The sequence below is a fragment of the Hyperolius riggenbachi genome, chromosome 2 (genome assembly GCF_040937935.1).
Source record: "Hyperolius riggenbachi isolate aHypRig1 chromosome 2, aHypRig1.pri, whole genome shotgun sequence".
Classification (NCBI taxonomy): domain Eukaryota; kingdom Metazoa; phylum Chordata; class Amphibia; order Anura; family Hyperoliidae; genus Hyperolius; species Hyperolius riggenbachi.
In genome coordinates, this window is record NC_090647.1 from 444,321,436 (window position 1) to 444,335,539 (window position 14,104).

The 14,104-nt window shown below is 38.7% G+C and overlaps 1 long non-coding RNA gene across 4 annotated transcripts in view; it reads left to right on the forward strand.

Moving 5' to 3' along the window:
- Positions 1–2,148: 2,148 nt before the first annotated feature.
- LOC137544557 (uncharacterized) overlaps positions 2,149–14,104 on the forward strand; it is a 69,006-nt gene continuing 57,050 nt past the window's right edge. For 2 of the 4 annotated variants that reach the window (XR_011025910.1, XR_011025912.1), the window contains exon 1: positions 13,638–13,805. This is a non-coding gene — a long non-coding RNA (uncharacterized lncRNA). Of the gene's footprint in view, positions 2,252–13,637; positions 13,806–14,104 lie in introns of those variants that run through there. The other 2 variants (XR_011025913.1, XR_011025911.1) reach the window with 2 other exon arrangements.

A 14,104-nucleotide genomic window follows, 5' to 3' on the forward strand; every position in this document is an offset into this window, starting at 1 on the left:
CCATAAGGACTTGTACAGTAATATGTTGTAGTGAAGAACCGAACATCAATTTTTACGATTGCGAACACAAACGCAAATTTACCGCAAATGTATGAGAAACGGACGTTTACAGTGGGCTCCATAAACTTTAACAGGCAGGCGAACCTTTCAGGGCGCCTCTGCAGCCATAATTTCTTTAAACAAAGGTGTAAAAAGTATACCAGAACCTATACATTAGCATGGTAAAAATAGGTAAGGGGTATTTTGTACCCCTATACTCATTTCTCCTGGGGAGGGGGCTGGCACCTGGCGGTCCCCTTCTTAAAGAGAACTCTCAGATACCACCATAAACTCCCCCCAGGGTGTCGTTGGCCCTCAACTCCCTCTGGGGCATCAGAGGTGTGGAAGAATAATTTTGACAGTACTTTTTCACCTACTTTTTGGTACTTTTTCAATTGCAAAATTCTGCAAAGTTATTTTAAACAGAAGATGATAAATGATCTCCTACGAGAAAACTTAGGAGAAAATGTGAATTGCATATGGCCCCAGGGCCCATATGCAATTAACTTTTTCTCCCAAGTTTTCTCCTAGGTGATATTTTGATAGTGCTCTTTCATCTACCTTTTGGTACTTTTTTTCAACAGCACAGTGCTGAAAAGTTATTTAAAATATAAGATGAAAAATTATCTCCTAGGAGAAAACTGAGGAGAAAAAGTTAATTATATATGGGCCCAGAACTTTTGTTGATTCGATATACCAAAAATCACATTTTCTTTTTGCTCATGTGTGCTTAGTTATGTATGCTTAGTATATGCAACCTCTATGCACCTTCCACTAGGTAATAAGCTTGACCTGTGCAGATTAACAATTTCTTTTTGATTGATGAGCAAAATACATTGGGTGGTGGACTGTGGAGCAGCTTTTACTTACTCATCAGAGTGATTAATGTGTGTGAATGACTAAAGTTGTGTATATATTTTCCACCTGTTTAATAATTTTTATGGGTAAAGTACCTAGCAAGCATTTTCATAGGAATGTTCTTGCTTCTTCTGAATTCAAAGTTATACATTTTCAATATGAGGATGTATACTAAATATGCAGTGAGGATTTATCTTAGCAGAATCTATATGTGAGTGGCAGTCAATCTCTGATGGTGTCTGTCCGTGCAGTGCATGAGTTGTTGGCAATCTCCCAGGTAATGCTGCTCTCATCAAAATTAAAAGACACATTGGCCTCGATTCATAAAAGTGCCTGCGAGCGGGGAAAGTGGAGCGGGGAAACACCGCTGTCGGTATTTCCGCCTTCAGGGTGGTAATTCATAAAAATGTTGCCTGTTGTGACAGGCGTGCGGAGATACTCCGCTGTAGGCAGGCGTTAGGCTGTCGGGAGACATGCGGAAGCCGGAGAAGCAGGCGGAATCCCTCCGTGCGGTGTTCTCTCTGCAGCTGCTTGGGAGGTCTGTCCCATTCACTGCAACGGATTCCGCACGCTTCTCGCCACATCAGAGGTAGCGGTAATACCCGTCCGCATACCGCTACCTCTAATCTTTATGAATTGACTACTTGTTACTTTTGTGATGATAATCACCGCGCAAGGCGGTGATTTATCACTCTGCTCGTGGATGTCGGCTTTTCATGCGGAAAAAGCCTTTATGAATACATATTTTGCTGTGTGGTCGGTAAAGCGAGCGGCTTTCTGCATTTCCTCATGCGGAAATGCTTTATGAATCGAGGCCATTGTTTCAAAGTGTTTTGAAGCCAGCAGATAGGCAAAACACCTCTAAAAAGCAGTTATTTCTTAGTTGGGTAGTTGTATTCACAAAAATGTGAACAAGCCCTGAAGCTTTGGTGATGCCAGTCTCATCTTGGGGCCCCTATGCTAGCACAATCCTACAAAACCAATAAGTATATCTTTAATGGGACACATATCTAGATGGACAAAACGTGCAGAGTGAACCTACTTAAGGTCACCTACAGGACTTTTGTTCTGGGCCTGGGGTGGACTGACATGTGATCTAATGCCTTGTGGTATTCTGCCGGTCTTTAAGTATTCAGCCAAGGTGGAAGCATGTAACTCCAATGATATCCGTGTCTTGGAGATCTTTTCAAGTTGTCTTTTAATGAGTTTGTCGTCCACTGTATTAAGGAGCGTGGTTTCTGTTTTATCTTCAGCAACGATCCGTGCCGTATTTGAGGAGTGCTGTCTACCATAAAGCTATAAGGAGTCACCACTGATGTAAGCCCTTGATTTTTTTTGTTGCTACCCAATAAATGTAAGTGATTTAATTTTTATTTTTTATTTTTTTCATGGTTGCTTTTATTTTTTATTTTGTACATTTCATTAGGGTGTGGGACTAGTGTTTACATATTGTATCCTGGTTATATAAAGACTGAAATGGAAAGGTAATTAAAGCAATGGACATGAAAAAGTAAGTATATCCAAGGGGCAAATTAAGTGATAAGTATCTATACAAGCACTTGCTCTTATGCCATGTCACATGGATTCAAAAATCAGTAAAGAGCACTGAAACTCACATTGGTGGCAAGAAGCAGCTATTTAGACTTCTTCAGTATTCTCTACTGGTCTGGATACCACCATGTCCTCTCTCTTAGTAACAAAATGGTATAAGTTTAACCAAAAATACCCCAGGGGTTGACTTACTTACCATTATGCACAAGCAGACATGTAAACAGAAATGTCTTCATCTCATGATGAAAGGTATTCTACCAAAGGCAGAAAGCATAACAAAGTATGCATGTCCAATGTACACAGGGACATCTATATTAAGTTTCCATAGGAGAACTTCTACTGAAAGGTGAACTTGATGGACATATGTCTTGTTTCAACCCAAATAACTATGTAACTATGTAATACCTAAGTAGCTCAGGGTGACCCAAAATCACTAGGAAAGTATAGGGGACTAAAATAGACTGAAACGCCCTCCTACGAAAAACCAATGCTTAGTGTGGTTTGCCTTCTTTAAACAGAAGGTATTTACGATAATTCAACTTTAAATGTGTAACTGTGGTTACCCACAATACACCTCTGCTGAATATGCAAATTATCTCTTTATGCCCCTGATGCCAGGCTTACACCCAAAACCAATGGTGTAAAGCAAGCCTATAGCTAATACATTTTACAGAGATACATCAACCCAATATGCAGACAGCCTGTTTTGGACTTGCTGGAAGGTGAATAATATGTCATGTAACTCACTGATGGATGCTTAAATTACTCAAAAGTCTTAAAGCAGAGGTCACTCAAAGAGTACGGATAGTAAAATGTAACAACCTTATGGGCACAGTAATAACATTTATGATGAAAGCCTGAGCAAATAGAGAGCATCTCAAGAAGATTTCCTATGATCTACAAGAGCCAAAACTCCAACCCTGAAGAGGGCTTTTAAGTACAATAGGAGAAGACAAAAGATTCTCACAAAGCTGTTCAGCTTCTCCTACCCAGACCAAAAAAGGTCATCATTCTCATCAAACTAACCAAGTAGTGGGATGAGAATATCCTTCTGAAGCAGCTTTTGGCTTTCATTGCACTAAATAAACAAACCATAAATACTGAATGTAATAGCAACAGTATCATTAGTGTAGTGTATTTTATACTGTTGGCGTTGTATCTTTATGTTGCTAGTATTACTTCTATGTCTAGTTTAGTAGACAGCAATTAAAGATATTTATTCATGAATTGGGTAAAGACTAGATGGGATTCTTAAATTCTTAATTATATTATTCAGTTGCTCAGAGATTTGTGTTGTGCATGCTATAAATACTTTACTAAGAAAAAAAGGGCGATTTGTTTTATGTTTGCCCTGAGGTGTGGATAAAAAGTTTATGTTTAGAGCCAAATAAAATTAAGAGCACAGTTTAATGAGATTCTGAAATAGTAAAGTGTATTGTGTGCAGTGCAGTATATTGCCATATAAAGGCAGAAAGCCTTTGGGAAAGATTATATGTATTGATCCAAATCACTTGCTAATGGAGAGAACCCACCTCTGTATTTTGTTTTGATGAATTAGCCACTAAAATGCCAATAAAAATCATACCGTGTAAAGATTTTATGCTGACCAAGATCAATTAATAGTACTAGTGGAGTCATTTCATTTCAGGAATGCAAACATCATCACACTAGCAACAAATACAAATATTTAACTCATTCCCACTAGTGACCTGTGATTTACCAAAAGTGGAACTTCAGTCAATATTTTTTGCAGTAGAGGCTAAACTCCAGCCCATCCCCTTCCCATCCCCCAATGTAACCTGTAAAAGTTAATTTATTTTAGAAATTCAATTAAAAAATGATATACAGTAAACTTATATTCAACACACTGTAGAAAGTAAGGAAGATCCTCTCCACTGGCATAGTAAAAGTTCAATCTTTATTAGAAAATGAACATGCTGGACATGCGGATTAGCTCACACGTATCAGAGCTTCCCAATCACTCCTTAGTCATAGCTAAAAAAGCTCTCACAGCAATGACTAAGGAGTGATTCTGAAGCACTTATACGCGTGAGCTAATCGGCATGTCCAACATGTTCATTTTCTAATAAAGTTTGGACTTTTACTATGCCAGTGGAGCGGATCTTCCTTCCTTTCTACTGTGTCTGATGGGGCTTGGCTGCCCATGGTTCTACTCCTGGCTAAGTCGGTGGGGTAATGAACAGTGTTCATCTTGTCTACCATATTCAATGAAAATTGATTACATGCAGAGTGATATGTTTAAAATGTGTATCACTTTTCATTTTACTGATAGTGGTTTACAGCAGGCAATGGAAGCCCCAAATTTAGTATTTCAGAAAATAAGAATATTCATAATATCAATAAAAAAAACATGATTTTTAATAAATGTTAGCTGACTGAAAAGTATGTACATTTACACACTCAATATTTGGCCATGTTTCTTTTTTCTTGAATTTCTGCTTTAATGAGTTGCGGCGTGGAGGTGATCAAAGTATTGCTGACGTGTTATGGAAACTCAGGATGCTTTGAAAGCAACCTTCAGCTCATCTGCATTTTTGGGTATGGTGTCTCTTATCTTCTCCTCAACAATAACCCCCAGATTTTCTATGGGATTTAGGTCTGGTTGATTGGTTGGCCAATTAAGCACAGTAATACCATGATCATTAAAACAGGTATTGGTGTTTTTTCCAGCAGTGTGGGCAGGTGCCAAAGCTTGTCAGCAGAGGAAAACATGAAGTGCTCTAAAATGTCATGGTAGACCGCTGCACTGAAAGAGGGCATTGGATGACTGAGGAACAGTCTAGTGTGTTTTCTACTTTGCCGAGTTTAGACACTTCTCATGTTGTCTCTGGTTTAATGGTAGCTTTATACAAGGAATGCAATAGTTGTACCCCATGTCCCAGGTAATGTCTGTATGTGGTGGCTCTTAGATCACTTACTCCAGCTGGAGTCCACTCCTTGTAAATCTCCCCCAGATTCATGAATGAGCTGTGCTTCACAATCCTTTCATGGCTGCAGTTAATCTTTTTGCTCAAGCATTTTTTGTGCACTTTCTTACCTTCAGCCTTTCATTCATATGCTTGGATACAGCTAGCTTCTTTAGCAATGAATTTTGTATCTTACCCTCCTTGTGGAGGGAGGATGTGAATGATTGTCTAGTCAGCAGTCTTCCCCATGATTGGCCTCAATTCACTAAGCAGTTTAGAGACTAGTCTACAGATGGTTTTAAGTTTACTGATGGTTTGGTGTAATGTCTTTAGACCTGGTCTAACATTCAGTAATTACACAATTCACAAAGGCAAACAAGGAGTAACCACGCCCACTTTTTCTCACAGAGATTAGACCAGCTGATTTCTGTAGGTAAAGTAATTCTGTGAGGTAGTTTAGATGTAAGGATGGAACCTTTTGAATTAATTATGCAGGAGTTTAATTGTATGCAGAGGAGAGCTCATCAAAGGACAAGGATGTCAGTCATAGCTACTTGTTTGTGAATTGCATCTTTCGATCATGTCCCCTGCTTTACCAACCTAATTACCAAATGGTTTAGACCAGGTATAAAACATTTGGTAATAGTGAATTCCCCTTTGATGCAACTGACCAAACCATCTGTAGACTAAAAACCACCTATTGACTAGTCTAAACTGCTTAGTTAATTGAGTCATTGTGTGGTCTACCGAATTAGACTTCATTTAAAAGCTCACGGCACCTTTGCAGATATTTTAATCTAATTAGCTGAGTGGAATGAAACACCACAAGTCTGTAGTATTGAACTTTTTACAAAAAACTCATTTTCTGAGATACTGAATTTTGGGTTTTCATTACCTGTAGGCCATAACCAAAAGATGAATAGAAATAAAAGAGCTTGAAATATATCACTGTGTGTATACTGAATTTATATTGTATATGAGTTTTGCTTCTTAAATTGAGTTACTGCTCTAAATTTACATTTAAATGATATTATAATTTATTGAGATGCACTTATATATGAGCACAATTGTAAATCAAATCAAGCATCAAGAAAGTTGAATCAAGGGCTGTGCCCCATAATTGCATAAAAAAAAAACCATAAAACACATACACATAGGTGGGTGGTGGCATCTATATAATTATTGATGTGGGGCAGGTAGACTACAATATACAAACATTCATTGTCAACATATAAACAAACAATTCAAACAGTGCACAATGCTTGCATTAATATTACCAGTATACTCAAAAAGTGTAAACGCATGAAGATTCCTGTTTTGCCATTTACTTCTCTTCAATACAGTTGCAGGCACTTGCAGCTCCAGCTTCTTCTTCCATTTGTTCTCTAATCCTTCCACAATTGCAGCAAAGTGCACCAACAGGGTCATATACATAGCTCCGCCCCTGCACACCCCTCATCCAGTGACGTACTCCCTGCTGGACAAGAAGTACATCATTGGAATTCCTGTGAATCCCAGCTGTATTCCATTGTTCTATGCATGCATCCCACAATGCCACGCCAACTTTTTTAAAAGGTATGCATCACCCATCGACTTCTGTTTCTGCCACTGCAGAAAATCGGCAGTAATGTGCTGTTGCCCCTGCGTCAGCTGGCACTTCCGGTGCAATGATATGCCTTAAGTTTGCTAGGCCCCATTGCCTTGCATTGCCACTGCGTTACCCTACGATAAAACAGGGTAACGCAACGCAGGTTTCCAATGCAAATGTAAAAGGGGCAAAACTCCTTGCTTAAAGTGACACTGAAGTGAAAAAAATGATGATATAATGAACTGGTTGTGTAGTACAGATTATTACTAGAACATTAGTAGCAAGGAAAATATTCTCATATTTGTATTTTCAGTTATATCTTTTTTTTATAACATTGCATTATTCTTTAATATTTGCAATTTTCACATTACACTCAGTATTCTAAATGATTTCACAGAGCAGGCTAGTGAACTTTTGAACTTTCCTGTGCAGAAAAAAACAAAAAACAGACACTTGCAATAATAAGCTTCAGAAGACAGAGCTCTCTGCGACTTTGAAAGTCGTGGAGCTCAATTGCTCTTTTGCATAGATAACAACTGGAGTTTCTTAACTCTTCCTGTACTGTTTTTTTTCTTAGCTGTACTACACATACACATCATTATATCATAAGTTTATTTTCACTTCCCATTCCTTTTAACCACTTCAGGATCATAGGTTTTTTCCCTTTAAAACCAAAACAACTTTCACATTTCATCGCTCCTCCCATTCATTCAGCGATAACTTTATTGTTACTTATCACACTGAAATGATCTATATATAGTTTTTTTTGCCACAAATTATGCTTTCTTTGGGTGGTAGTTTTTGCTATGAATTATATTATTTTATATCCATTGTAGAAGGAATAATAAGGAAAAAAAGAAAGAAAAAAGATTATTTTTCAGTTTTCAGCCATTATAGTTTTAAAATAAAATGTGCTTTGGTACATAAAACCCACACATTTTATTTGCCCATTTGTCTGGTTTATTGCAACGTCTAAAATGTGTCCCTAGTACAATGTATGGTGATAATATTTTATCTGGAAATAAAGGAGCATTTTTCCATTTAGGGATTTTTAATACTTTTTCACTTATGATATACTCTCATGATATACATATTAGAAAAGTCCCTAAGGTAACTATTTATGTAAAAAAAATTAAATGATGTAATTTTTTTTATTTTTTTTTAACAAGTGTTTTATTTCTATAACTGTGGAGCAGGGTTGGAAGGGGTTAAAAGTAATGAAATAAAAAAAATAATAATAAACTTTCTATGTAAAACAGTATAGTGGCATAAATAGGTGTATTTTACTTTTTTGGCCACAAGATGGTGCTACTGAGACTGTGTTTCTATTAATAGAACACAGCCGAACACGGAATCAAAAGATTGTCACATCCTGATCACAGATGGAGGGGGCTGCGACAGTGGATCGACGGTAAACAGAGCGGGGATCGTGAACGCGATGGTAAGGCAGCAGCATGCATATCTACCCCCCTGATCCGCACGTGTAGTTTAAAGGGTCGTGGATATGCGTACCAAGGATCCTAAAGTGGTTAATGACTAACTGCAAATATTTTGGGGGAGTTTTGCAAGCTTTCAAAACCTACTTTTCTTATTTAGTCATTATACAGAACTGCATTAGGACCATACAAACAAACTTGTCCAAGTTCAGTTTAGTCTTCAAACCTTATCACAGAAAAATCTTATCTTCCTTCTACCTCTATACACTTTCTACATTTTCTTCATGCACCACTACAAGTGCTACCTCTGTCCTGTCATGTTAAACAGCATTCAAAATTATTTCAAATGACTGAAAACCAAACGTGCATTACTGCCCAATGTGCACTGCACTTGCTTTTTTAAATCATGCTAAACTCTTGGACATTACATAAGCAAATTATCATTAACTCAAAGCCATTAAAGCAAAGGTTTACAAAGGTCAACAACTTTTAGCTGTTGTAAATAAATAATGTAGAGCTGTAAATACAAATAATGAACTTAATACAATTTTAATCACGCTTTAACTTGTCTTCTTAAATCATCTTACAAAATGTTAATGTTAACTTGATATAGTTGAGATGCTAAATACATCCTGAAATCCTCTTTCTGCGTCTCTGTTCCCTGAAGCAGGTGTGATCACACTATGAAAGAAGCTGCCTTAAGGGCAATTAAATTTAACAACTTACACCTGAATAATTAAATCACTATTTTCTCTCAGGACCAGGCATCAGAGGTTGTAACAATATAAAGGTAATCCTTTGTAAAATTGTTCATAAATGCTAGTAGTTTTTACACCTCAGCAGCTATTTAAGAAGCTTTACCATCACTCCTAGGTATCAGAATGAATAAATACCAATGAAGACATTGTGGCGCTATAGTAAATCAACATTAAAGGCATGTCACCTAAATCTAGTTTCGTTTCACCCTATTATTATCAGAGGTCAGTTCCCATTTTGATCCTCAGATGGCCAAGCTTATTTTTCTATTTTCCCAATGCACTGATGAAGCAGACGTTCAGGTATTATAGCCACAAATGTAAACTCTGCCTAAGCTTTATAGTTAAAAACAAAAAACAAAAACAAGACTGTAGACAAAAAGACAGCATTCCTAATTTTTTGCCTACAACGCTTAAAGAGACACTGAAGCAAACTAATTTTCCCCTTTTTACCTTATAATTCGCTTCAGTGCTCTCAAGCCAAGTAATCAGCCGCGTCCCCGCTTCAAAACGAGCCCCGCTGCAAAGGCCTTCAACACCGTTCCCCACAAAAGCCTGATGCAAAAGTTGAGGAATCAAGGACTGGGGAAGAGTCTGTGTGCATGGATAGGGAACTAGTTAATGGACAGAAACCAAAGACTTGTGGTCAATGGATCTTATTCAAAATGGGTGACTGTTAGCAGTGGAGTCCCACAGGGGTCAGTACTGGGTCCAGTGCTCTTTAATTTATTTATTAATGATCTAGTAGATGCAGTAGAAAGCAATGCTGCTATTTTTTTCAGATGATACAAAATTGTGCAGCATCATCAACTCTCAGGAAGATAGTGACATATTGCAACATGATCTGGATAGGATGGCTATATGGGCACATAAATGGCAGATGAAATTAAATGTTGAAAAATGTAAAGTCATGCATTTTGGTCATACCAATGGTTTAGAACCATACAAAATAAACGGGATACAGATGGGAACATCAAACTTGGAGAAGGACTTAGGAGTACTGATTGACAACAAGTTAAATAATCATATTCAATGCTAAGCCGCTGCAGCTAAAGCTAATAAAATTTTGGGATGCATTAAAAGGGAAATAAAAACTTGAGATCCTAGCATAATATTGTTTCTGTGGTCTCTTAAGATTTTGTCACTCCAGGTGAGAAATCCTGTGACGCCCCCCCCCGTGATTGCCCCCCAGCCCTATATCCCCCACCCCTGTGGTGAACCCCACCCAACAAGACCCCCGAAAATCATAATACTTGCGCACACACACACACACACACACACACACACACACACACACACACACACACACACACAGACACACACACACACACACACACACACACACAATATACACATGCACGCAGTACACACAACACACACACTATACACAGTACACACACACAGTACACACACACACTATACACAGTACACACACACACAGTACACACACACACACACACACTATACATACACACACACACACACACACACACACACACACTGTACACACACAGCACACAGTACATATACACTATACACACACACTATGCTGCTACCAGGGGAGGACTGGGACCTTTTGGCCTGTGGGGAAAAAGACTTGAGGCCCATTATCATGGCAGCCTCAGCCCAAATTATCAAGTAGCATTTGCAAATTGCTAGCGATTGCTATTGCGATTTTGTCATGCACTAGCCCAGAGAGAAGAGGAGTGTAGTGAGACTGAGAATTATTATTATTATTATTATTGATTTATAAAGCGCCAACATATTCCGTGGTGCTGTACAAAGTGAGAAACAAACATGGGGTACATAATACAGACAATGGTGTACACTAATATACAAGATACATAATTAGTGACAAAATACAAAAAAATGATACAGCATACAGAATACAAAATACAGAAGTAGTAATGACAGTGATAAAAATAACATGATGAATAAAATGTATAATGATTTCCAAGACACAAAAGGGGGATAGAGCCCTGCCCTTGCGAGCTTACAGTCTAAAGGAGAATAGCAGGAGATGGAGCAGAGAGCTAATCTGTATTGCAGTCCCAATTTACACAGAGACTAGTTGCTGGTAATAGGACTGCTGTCCCTGTCAGTCTCCCACACAAGTCAGAAAGGAGTCCTCCTGGAGTCTAGGGACTGTCAAAACTTTTCAACCTGTTTAACACCTTATCTGCACATGCAGTCATTATAACAATGGGGAGAGACAAGACAGATGTTTTCCCAGGGACCCTCCAGGCAAGTTCTGCATCATGTTGTGTATATTTACCAGCTTGCCTGTCCTCTAATTGCACTTTTATCAGCTAGCCTAGTGTTTCACATTGCTGTACAATAACAAGCCTGAATACACCAGACCATCCCTAAATCACTGAATAAAAGCCTGGGGGGCAGTCCATGCCTGGCTGCTAATCCTGCTATGCTCAGTCTCTACATCCACTCAGTTACCAGTAGCAGAGAGAGAGGAACTGAATGAATCAGTGAATCAGAGTGAAGAGTCAGGACTCAGAAGCTGGTGCTGTACTCCGAGCCTTCTCTCACTGACTCAGTACTGTGGTTCTTTGAATCATTGAGCTGAAGGAACTGAATTAATCAGTCAGTGAATCCAGTTATGAGTCCAGTCAGGCGCTGCTGTTAGCTGCTGCTGTGTAAACTGAGGCAGGGAACACACTTGACTTTCAGTTTTCCGCGCGCGTTTTTCTGCATACTTTTTCTGCACACCAAGTGTGTTTCCATGCAGGAAAACGCACGCGTTTTTTCAAAGCAGCTAATGTAATTGATAGAGACAACTGCCAAAATGAGCAGAGTCATCATGCAGAATGTCAGTTTTTTTTCTGCGTGCGAACAACACAGTAAGTGTGTACTAGCCCATTGATTAACATGAGTTCTCAGTTTTTCTGTGCAGAAAACGCGTACGAAAACTGTCAAGTGTGTTCCCTGCATGGAACCTAAGTGGGCTGAGAGGCATTTATTTTCTCAACTCTCAGCGGCACTTCTGGCTCCTCCTGCCACTCAAGGCAGGAATTTATAGCTGCCTGGTGGGTGAGACGGCTCTGAATACTCACCTCGGGTTCTCTTTAAATGTTCATGCCAGTCAAACATGTGTTCTAATTTCTAAGAAGCGGTAAGTGTAGAGAAGGAGACATTCAGCTGTTGAGGTACAATACCATGTGGCTGAATAAAAAAATAGGCCTGGTTTAATTCCTCCCAGCCAGATAAGCTTTAAGTATCATGAGCTACCATTACAGACATGTGGTTGTTTTCTGGTCTGACCAGAATTGATCAGACCAGGTGACAATTATCATGTCACATATAATAAGATTGTGTGTCTTAGAAGCCAACATTTTAAGTCTGCATAGAAACAGCTTTTGTGTCACAGAATACAATAGCAATGGTCCTTTAGACAAATAAACAGTATAGTTTTTTGTAGCTTTTGAAATAAGCAGAAGCAGAAGCAACACATGGTTTCCCAGAATGCACTGGGAGGAGAAGGATGTGTGACATCATAGCCTGGGCTAACTATAACAGGAAGGGGGGAGGGTTATATTATTATTATTATAATTATTTTTTATACAACACCAACATATTCCATGATGCAGTACAAAGTAAGAAACAAATTTGCGGTACAAAATACAGGCAATGGTATAAACCAATATACGAAATACATAGTTTGTACAAAATACAAAATTGGTAATTACAGTGTCAAAATTAATATGAATAAATGTGTGACAAATTCCAAAACACAAAAGTGTGAGAGAGCTCTGCCCTTGCGAGCTTACAATCTAATGGATTATATCGATATACAGCAATATATAGATAAAGAAAGTGTTTCTGATGGTGAAGGCAGGAGAATTCACATTAAATTGGGTGTCCTGGATTATGTATTGCATTTTACTTTATGCCATTATGTTTTTTTATTTTGGTGTTTAGTGTTCGTGTCCGTTGTGGGGGTTATCATATACACAGTGTGATTTTTGAGTTTGCCTAATACAAAAGAAGCAATTCCAGGAATTCCAAAAGCATATTTCTGCAGAAAATCCAAATTCATTAAAGTTAACCTAAACTTAGTAAAATTATTTGAAATAAACATACTTACCTTGCTGCCAGTTCCTCTCAGAAACTCACAATTTTCTTCTTACAACAATTCCTTCCAGTTCTGACAAGATTTTGTCAGAACTGATCAATATCAGTTGCTGGATAAAGGGGAATAAGGCACCCAGAGATGATAAAATGCATTAGAAACAAATAAAATTAAAAAAAGCGAGGTGGTATACCCCAATGAAGACAAACTCACGAATTAATAGAATTCTATTGCACTGGCAATGTGCCTTGTGGGTGCATACCCTCCCCCACAGGTCAAACAGCAGTGTCTAATATTGCGTGTAGCCACAAATAAGGCGCTTCTCAATATCAGTTGCTTTCAGTTATATATAAGTTGCTGTCCGTTATAACTGAAAGGACAACTGGCAATGTCCATGTTTCTCTATGGCTCAAGTGGGCAATATTAAAGTTTAAAAGTGTGCTGACCAGGAAGCTGTTATGGGGTAATGCCCATTTTCAGTATATAAGATGGAGAATTCCATTGATCTCAATGGACAAGCAGGATCCAGGAGAGGAGAAAGAGATTGATGAGTAGACTACACGGGGGGTAAGTACGAAGTGTGCATGTTTATTTTGACTTTTAACCACCTTGCCGGTCCAATTCCTGCGGCAAGGGGGCAGCGCAGCACTTTTTTTTTATTTTAATTTTTTAAATCATGTAGCGAGCCCAGGGCTCGCTACATGATAGCCGCTGAGCAGCGGCATCTCCCCACCCACTCCGATCGCCTCAGGCGTTCAGAGTAAGCAGGAAATCCCATTCAGAACGGGATTTCCTGCTGGGCTTCCCCGGTCGCCATGGTGACGGGGCGGGATGACGTCACCGACGTCATGGACGTCGGGATGTCA